Here is a 9153-nt window from a genome sequence, read left to right on the forward strand (position 1 = left end):
GCTTCCTATTTTCTTCATTAGATTTATATGGCAAGATCTCTAAAAATTTAACATAGCAATTGTATTGTCACTGGTTAGAATATACTTATATTCTTTTATTTAAGATTTATTAAATGCTTATTTTCCAACATTTTGTGTTTTTTTAAGTATTTAAACTTTTGCTAATTTATTTTCACTTCGTTGTTTTTGGAATTTATTGAAAATCTCTTTGTCAGACAGTGCATGAACAATATTTTATAATTTTTTTTGGTACTAGAAAAGAGGTATATGCCCAGTTCCTAAGTATACCACTTACATGATCTCTGAAAATCATAAAATTATTTTTAAAGTTTTTATCTTCCCAAATTCTCAAGTACTGACAAATCATATTAAAAAAAAATCATATTAGTATAAAATTTTTTTATAAATATTTAAATTTTCAATTTATAAATTTTCAATTTATATTATTGTCTTTTTATTTGCCAAATACTGATAAATCCTTTATTAATTCAATATTTGTTGATATTTTTTTGCTTTAAAGATTGTCTATTTTTCATCATTCAAGCTCACTCATAGTCATTTATTTTTAACTATGTTCATTCTTTTAATCTCAAATTTATCCATCTCTGGTTCTATTGTTATATGCCTTTTAGTTATTTTTCAAAGAATAACCATAGATATTATGTATTTTGGTTCTTTTTAGGTGATTAACACACCCACACTACACACAGATACACACACGCACACATATATACACATACACATCCATACACACGCACTTCTGTGTCACAAAGCAAATACCCTGGCTGATGGTGAAGTTTTCTCTGCTAGATGCTAGATTCTTAAGGCATTTAGTAGCAAAAGACAGTGAAGAAATAGAAATATTTTCTTTGTTTTTTCTTATGTTATTTTCAGAATGAATATTGCTTCCTGTGATATATCAATTACCTTCTCATTGTAGTAAATTCAGTCTATACAGAATAATATAAAAAAAATAAAGCAGAAATCCTTGGAAATTCACTGTAAGGAAGGCAATAATCCCTTCTAATATACACCCACCCAAATAGTGCTCATATATGTATTCATATACACCCACTACTGACATCACATGAGAATACTTGAATGGAAATTTGGGGTGTCAACTTTTATTATAGAGAGACCTGATGGTGCAGTGGTTAAACATTAGGCTGCTATCCAAGAGGATAGTGGTACAACCCAGCAGCAGCTCCACAGGAAAAAGATGTGGCAGTCTGCTTCCATATATATTACAGCCTTAGAAACTCTTGGGGCAGTTCTACTGTGTCCTGCAGTGTCATTATGAGTCAAAATTCGCTCAGTGTCAGAGGGTTTGTTTTTCATGGGTTTATCTTTCATCATTTTACTAAAATGGGGTAATATTTTATAAACAGATTTTAATTTCTTTTACATGTCAGGACATACTTGGAACCTCTTCATGGATGTTCTAGAATCTTCTTTAATGGGTTATGTGGTTTTATAGTTTTATGGTATCCCCCATATGTCTGTTAGATTGTCATACTGTGGGGGCTTGTAGGTTGCTGTAATGCTGGAAGATATGCCAAATGCCAGCAGGGTCACACATGGCAGAGAGGTTTCAGCTGAGCTTCTAGACTAAGACAGACTAGGAAGAAGGACCTGATGGTCTACTGCTGAAAATAACTAGACAGTGCAAACTTTATGAAAAGCAATGGAACATTGTGCAATATAGTGCCAGAAGATGAGCCACTTGGTTTGGAAGATTCTCAAAAGACACTTGGGGAAGAGCTGCTTCCTCCATGTAGAATCGACCTTAATGATGTGGTTGGAGTCAAGCTTTTGGGACCTTCATTTGCTGATGTGGCAACTCTAAATGAGAAGAAACAGCTGCAAACATTCACTAGTAATAAGAATGTAGAATATACAAAGTATAAATCTAGAAAAATTTGAAATTGTCAAAAAAGAAATGAAAGGCATAAACATTGATATCCTAGGCATTTGTGAGCTGAAATGGGCTGGTATTGGCCATTTTGAATTGGATAATCGCATGGACTACTATGCCAGAAATAACAAATTGAAGAGGAATATTGTTGCATTAATTGTCAAAAAGAACATTTCAAGATCTTGAAGTACAACGCTGCCAGTGATATGATAATATCCATACACCTAAAAGAAAGACCAGTTAATACAATTATATTTCACATTTACACACCAACTCCTAAGGCCAAAGACGAAGAAAATGAAGATTTTTACCAACTTCTGCAGTTTGAAATTGATCAAATCTGTAATCAGGAAGCATTGATAATTACTGGTGATCGGAATGTGAAAGTTGGAAACAAAGAAGAAATAGTAGTTGGAAAATATGGCCTTTATGATAGAAACAATGCTGAAGATCGCATGATAAAATTTTGCAAGATCAATGACTTCTTCAGTGCAAATAATTTTTTTCAACAACATAAACGGGGGCTATAGACATGTACCTTGCTTGACGGAATATGGAGGAATCAAACTGACTACCCATGTGGAAAAAGATGATGAAAAACTCAATATCATCAGTCAGAAGAGGGCCATGGGCCAACTGTGGAACAGATCATCAATTGCTCATACACCAGTTCAAGCTGAAGCTGAAGAAAATTACAGCAAGTCCATGGGAACCAAAGTGAAACCTTGACTGTATCACACCTAAATTTAGTGAACATCTCAAGAATAGATTTGATTCATTTAATACTAATGACTGAAGACTACACAGGTTGTGGAATGATATCAGAGATTTCATACATGAAGAAAGCAAGAACCATTAATCAACAGGAAAGAAAGAAAAGATCAAAATAGATGTCAGACGAGGGTCTGAATCTTGCTCTTGAATGTTGACTAGCTAAAGCAAATGGAAGAAAACATGAAGTAAAAGAGCTGAAGAGAAGGTTTCAAAGGGTGCCTTGAGAAGACAAGTAAAGTATTATAATGACATATGTAAAAACCTGGAGTTAAAAAACCAAAAGGGAACACACTCAGCATTTCTGAAGCTGAAAGAACTGAAGAAAATATTCAAGCCTTGAGTTGCAGTATTGAAGGATTTTATGGGGAAAATATTAAACGATGCAGGAAGCATCAAAAGAAGGTGGAAGGAATACAGAGTCACTATACCCAAAAGAGTTGGTTGACATTCAGCCATGTCAGGAGGTAGCATATGATCAGGAACTGATGCTACTGAAGGAAGAGGTCCAAGCTGCACTGTAGGTATTGGCAAAAAATAAGGCTCCAGGAATTGACAGAATATCAACTGAGACATTTCAACAAATGGATGTCGTGCTGGAAGTGCTCACCCATCTATGCCAACACATTTGGAAGACAGTTACCTGGCCAACTGACTGGAAGAAATCCATATTTATGCCTATTCCAAAGAAAGGTGATCCAATCAAATGCAAAAATTGTTGAACAATACCATCAGTATCACATACAAGTAAAATTTTGATGAAGATCTTTCAAAAGTGGTTACAGCAGTACATGGACAAGCAACTGCCAGAAATACAGGCTGGGTTCAGAAGAGGACATGGAACAAGGGATATAGTTGCTGATGTCACATGGATCCTGGATGAAAGCAAAGAATATGAGAAAGATGTTCACCTGTGTTTTATTGACTATGCAAACACACATGACTGTGTGGATCATAACAAATTATGGATAACAATGCAAAGAATGGGAATTCAAAAACACTTAATTGTGTTCATGGGGACTTTGTACACAGGTCATGAGGCAGCCATTCAAACATAACATGGGGATAGTGCATGGTTCAAAGTCAAGAACGGTGTGCCTCAGAGTTGTATCCGTTCACCATACTTATCCATTCTATGAAAAAATAATCCAAGAGGCTGGATTATATGAAAAAGAATGAGACATCAGAATTCGTGGAAGACTCATTAACAATCTGCATTATGTAGATGACACAACCTTGCTTACTGAAAGTGAAGAGAATTTGAAGCACTTACTGATGAACATCAAAGATAATAGCCTTTAGTATGGATTACATCTCAACATTAAGAAAACAAAAATTCTCAGAACTGGACTTATATTAAATCATTATAAATGGAGAAAAGAATGAAGTTGTCAAGGGTTTCATTTTATTAGATTCACAATCAACAGTCATGGAAGCAGCAGTCAAGAAATCAAAGACACATTGCATTGGGCAAATCTGCTGCAAAAGACTTCTTTAAGGTACTAAAAAGAACAGATTTCACCTTGAAGACTAAGGTATGCCTGACCCAAGCCATGACGTTTTCAATTGCCTCATATGCATGCAAAAGCTGGACAATGAATAAGGAAGACTGAAGAAGAATTGACACCCAGGATTTGTGGTGTTGGCGAAGAATATCGAATATACCATGGACTGTCATAAGAATGAACAAATCTGTCTTGGGAGAAGTACAGCCAGAATGCCCCTTAGAAGCACTGATGGTGAGATTGTGTCTCACATACTTGGGACATATTATTAGAAGGGACAAATCCTTGAAGAAGGTCATCATGCTTGGTAAAGTAGAGGGTCAGCAAAAATGAGCAAGACCCTCAACCAGATGGATTGACACAGTAGCTGTAACAATGGGCTCAAGCATTATAATAATTGTGAGGATGGTACAGGATCAGGCAGTGTTTCATTCTTTTGTACATAGGGTAGCTATGAGTTGGAACCAACTTGATGGCATTGAACAACAAAAACAGTTTTGTGGTATAGATGTACTCCAGTGTCTTAATATAATCTCCAGTTCCCTCTGCTTTAAATTTTTTTTTTACTATAATTTTTGTTTTAAATATTCCTCAACATATGCACATTTGTAATAGTCTCTTTTGCACAAGTATTTTTATTTCTATAAGATCGGTCTTCACTGAATCATTTTACAGTGTCAAAGGGTTAATATTTTGTTTTTCTTTCCCAAAGGAAAAAAAAAATCACTGCCCAAGAGGTATGCGAGAATAAAATGAAAGAATGATGTACTAGTGGGGGCCTGGCAAGATACAGAATTCACTCCAGATGATTACAATAAAAATACTTTAATGAAAGGTCTATTTACATGGGTATGGTTAGATTACCCAAAGACCTGAATCTTTCAATTGTAGTTAGATATTATGAAACCAAGGCCTGAAGCTAAAAGGAGGGGAAGTAATGTTACCAAAGAATGGCGAGAGATGGGATCATAGATGCAGTGCACCCTGGAGCCTATGTAATCTTTAAGGGTATGAGCAGAAACAAAGCATAAAAGCAGAGAAAAATTGCAAAGAAAACCCCAAGTTCTCCCAAGCTTCCACCATCATAACTACTGTTGGTGTTTCTCATTGGCTGAATCCAACCACAGGGGCAGAGACAGGAAGCAAATACATCTGAAGGAATGGGAAATATAAGAAAAAATTATGACAGAGTATGATCCTAATTCCTAAATATAAAAAAACACTCAATTATCTTTCAAGGTCTTATTCGAACAACCTCTTACCTTACCTGTTAATAGTGACAGGAAATCTTGATCCTCAAGATTAGATGTTTGCAATTCAGTTTACTTGTGGTTTAATTACACAGAAGCAGTTCATTCTATGAAACAAATGCCTCTTGACATAATGTGAGATTGTTAACACACTATTAATTATCTTTATTTAGGACTGTAGAATGTAGAAATAAAACTATATGATTTTTCCTGTTGTGTCTAGATGACAAACATAAGCAATTTTTTTTCCATTATTTCAAGTCATTGCCCCATGTTAATAACTTAGTAATTTCTTCAGTGCCTCCATGACATCTTTGTTTCTCAGGCTATATATAATGGGATTCATCACTGGTGTCAAAATGGCATAGAAAAGAGAGAGCAGCTTCCCCAGGCCTTCAGATTGATTTGACTTGGGCTGTAAATAATTGATAGCAGCTGTTCCATAGAATAAGACTACAACTGTCAGATGAGAAGAGCAGGTGGAGAAGGCTTTGGCCCTCCCTCTGGTTGAGGACAATTTCAGGATATTTGAGATAATTTTGCCATAGGAGGTAACAATCAAAAGAAATGGAACCATGCAAAACACCACAGCAACTATATAGACCGCCATGTCATTCACAAATGTGTTTCCACAAGCAAGCTCGAGTATTGGGGGGATGTCACAGAAGAAATGATTAATTGTGTTAGACCCACAAAAGGACAGAGAGAAAATCTGGCATGTTTGCACAGTTTCGACTGGAATTCCACTAATCCAGGAGCCAGCCACCAGCTGGATACAGACCCTGTGGTTCATGACTACAGGATAGTGCAGGGTGTTACAAATGGCCACATAGCAGTCACAGGCCACCACTGTCAGGAGCAAACACTCTGTGCCTCCAAATATAAGAACAAAAGACATTTGAGTAGCACAGGCCAAAAAATAAATATTTCCTTTCTGGGTCCAAATATCCCTGAGCATTCTTGGGACAGTGGTTGTTATATAACATATTTCCAAGAAGGAAAAATTGCCAAGAAAAAAATACATGGGGTTCTGGAGAGTAGGGTCAATTCTTGTTATCAGTATTATGATGCCATTGCCCAACAAAATGATCAGCTATATGGCTAAAAATATCCCAGAGAGAATCCACTGTAAATTGGGTACATCAGAAAACCCCACAAGAACAAACTCCATAATTGTAGTATTATCAGATTCTTCTGCTTTCCATCTGTGGATATGGTAAATTCAAGATGGATAATTCATTCACATTTTTTGAAAAGCATTTTCATTTTGTTAATTAGAAAGGGGCATGAATAATATGTCCCTTAAATCAATTCCACCATCACTGTGCTCCATTTCTAGGAATGTGATTTGAAAGTTCAGCAATGAACTGACATGCTATTAAAATCAATTCAACAAAGAAAATCTGGGTGTATCTTATTAACTTGGATTGTAGTGATACTGTAGATATTGACAAGTGTACACTGTTACTTAGAGCTGATTTTGCAGGAAAGAGTTTGGGTTATTTTACCCCAGTAAGAGTGGTCATTTTCTGTTGTTCATGAGTTTTTCTGTGTTGATATCCCACTCCAAATTTTCTCAAGTCAAAATTTTCTTTAATCTTTTTTTTTTTTACCTAATTATTCATTAAAAATTAGTTTTAAGACTTTCCCTTTACAAGACTCAATTTTCTTAAACTATTCGTTTGTAACTGAGGAATAAATGTGCGCATTATCAGCGCCCTATTTTCTGTATCCCTTCTGTTACTTACACAAAATATAAGAAAATTAAACTCAGCATGCTGTTCAATAACATTGTTTTTTAAAACTCTTATTCAGTTTATCACAAATATTAATTAACCTTCAATGTAATCAAGAAATATGACCCACTCCTCACAATAATTTTTCATTTTTCCCTCCTTGAGGAGTTTCCCTCCTTACCCATGAAAAATTTTATGTTCCATCTTCATATCATTTCCTTGTAGTAATGTTGCTTCATAAAAACGTTAACTTTGATTTATAAAAATGTAACTTTGATTAAACCCAGTCAGTATTTACTCTGGTCCTGCATAATGACAGAGCATGTGAATGAGGCTTCGGAAAAACACAACTGTCTCCTTCCTCATGGAGGGTCTCCGGGTAGCCTCCAGAAAGCTGGGCCGAGCTTCCTCATGCTTTCTGTTCCCTCCTGATAGCAGGGCACCCCGTCCAGCTTCCGGGCTAGCCGGCCGCCTTCATGGCCGTTGACCTGGGCAGATAGGCAGGCAGCACCCAGTTAGCAGGCCACTGTTCGGGGTTCTCAGCTCCTATCAAAATTGCTGTGGTTTGGGAAGTGAGAAAAGAAAGAGGCATCGGAGAGGTTTTTCGGAAGAAATGCGTGTGAGTTTAATAGCATCCCCAAGTGAGCCAAACTGGGCCTGAAGCAGCCATCTTGCTGGGGCCAGGTATGCGGCCAGGCTGTCAGCACCCTCGCAGGAAGCCCTGAACTTCGGGTACTTGCCAGGCCCAGAGGGCAGAGCAGCCTTTTAATCCTGAACTCAGCGTTCGCAGGGCCGGGAGTGGAGCACTGGAAGTGGCTCCATGATGGAAGCTCTGAGGCAGCACAGGAGGAATGTGAAGTGGATAAGCTGTGGGCCCTGCAGTCACAAAGCCCAACTTTATCCAGCTTTGTCTGCTCCAAGCTTACTTCTCCACATAGGAATGACCCATAACTGGACCCATCACAGTAATGAGCACATCAGTAAATCTGAGCTGTTATTGTTTCTATGATTATATTTTCTAAACAAACAAAAAATATTGGAAAAATGGATGGTCTGAAAACAGAAAAAAAAATCCTCCATTTTTGCATAATGCCAATTTTCACATAACAATTTAGTCTTTGGAAACTAAGAGTCAATAAGTGAAGAGCAGGTGTATTTTATTATAAATAATAAATACCATTATTATTATCATTTGCCATGCATCTAATTTTATTTAATTTATAACTAGGGAAGTTTGAGGGCTGCATGTGTATCTTACATAGTTAACTCATTTTCAAACAGTTTTTTGCAGAATCTCATTTTTTTTCTGTTTTATCAGTTGTATCTTGAAATTCAAATTTAGAAATATATTTATATAAAGTAGCGTATCAAAAAAATAACAGCTTACCTTTAAAGATTTCATAAAGCTGTTGAGGACAGTCTAGGTGTGTTGTTAACATATATTGTTGTTAGGTGCCATGAAGTCCATTCTGACTCATAGCAACACTATAGGTCAGAGTAGATCTGTCTCATAGGGTTTCCAACAAATGGCTGGTGGATTTGAACTGCTAACCTTTTGGTTAACAGCTGAGTCCTTAACCACTATGTTACCAGGACTCCTGATAACATATATTCTTTAAATTTATGCTTTTTTTTTTTAATCTCAGGAAGTCATTCGAGTTCTACAATAGCCTTTGCTTGCTTTCAAACACTAAGTGCTCTTAAATATGAAATAGTCGTGCCCTCTCTGGGGGAAATCTCTCTTGTGTATCTATTTAGTTTCTAGCAAAATACTTCTGCAATCAATCTGGCTTTTTTTTTTTTAATAATTTTTATTGTGCTTTAAGTGATAGTTTACAAATCAAGTCAGTCTCTCACATATAAACTTATATACACCTTACTACATACTCCCACTTACTCTCCCCCAATGAGTCAGCCCGCTCCCTCCTTCCAGTCTCTCCTTTAGTGACCGTTTTGCCAGTTTCTAACGCCCTCTA

At 36.4% G+C, this 9153-nt stretch overlaps 1 pseudogene; it reads right to left on the reverse strand.

Annotated features, from left to right (window-relative positions):
• Window positions 1-4927: 4927 nt before the first annotated feature.
• On the reverse strand, window positions 4928-6636 carry LOC135231833 (olfactory receptor 10AG1-like; annotated as a pseudogene).
• Between the last annotated feature and the right edge of the window lie 2517 nt (window positions 6637-9153).

This window comes from Loxodonta africana, chromosome 7 (assembly GCF_030014295.1).
Source record: "Loxodonta africana isolate mLoxAfr1 chromosome 7, mLoxAfr1.hap2, whole genome shotgun sequence".
Taxonomy (NCBI): domain Eukaryota; kingdom Metazoa; phylum Chordata; class Mammalia; order Proboscidea; family Elephantidae; genus Loxodonta; species Loxodonta africana.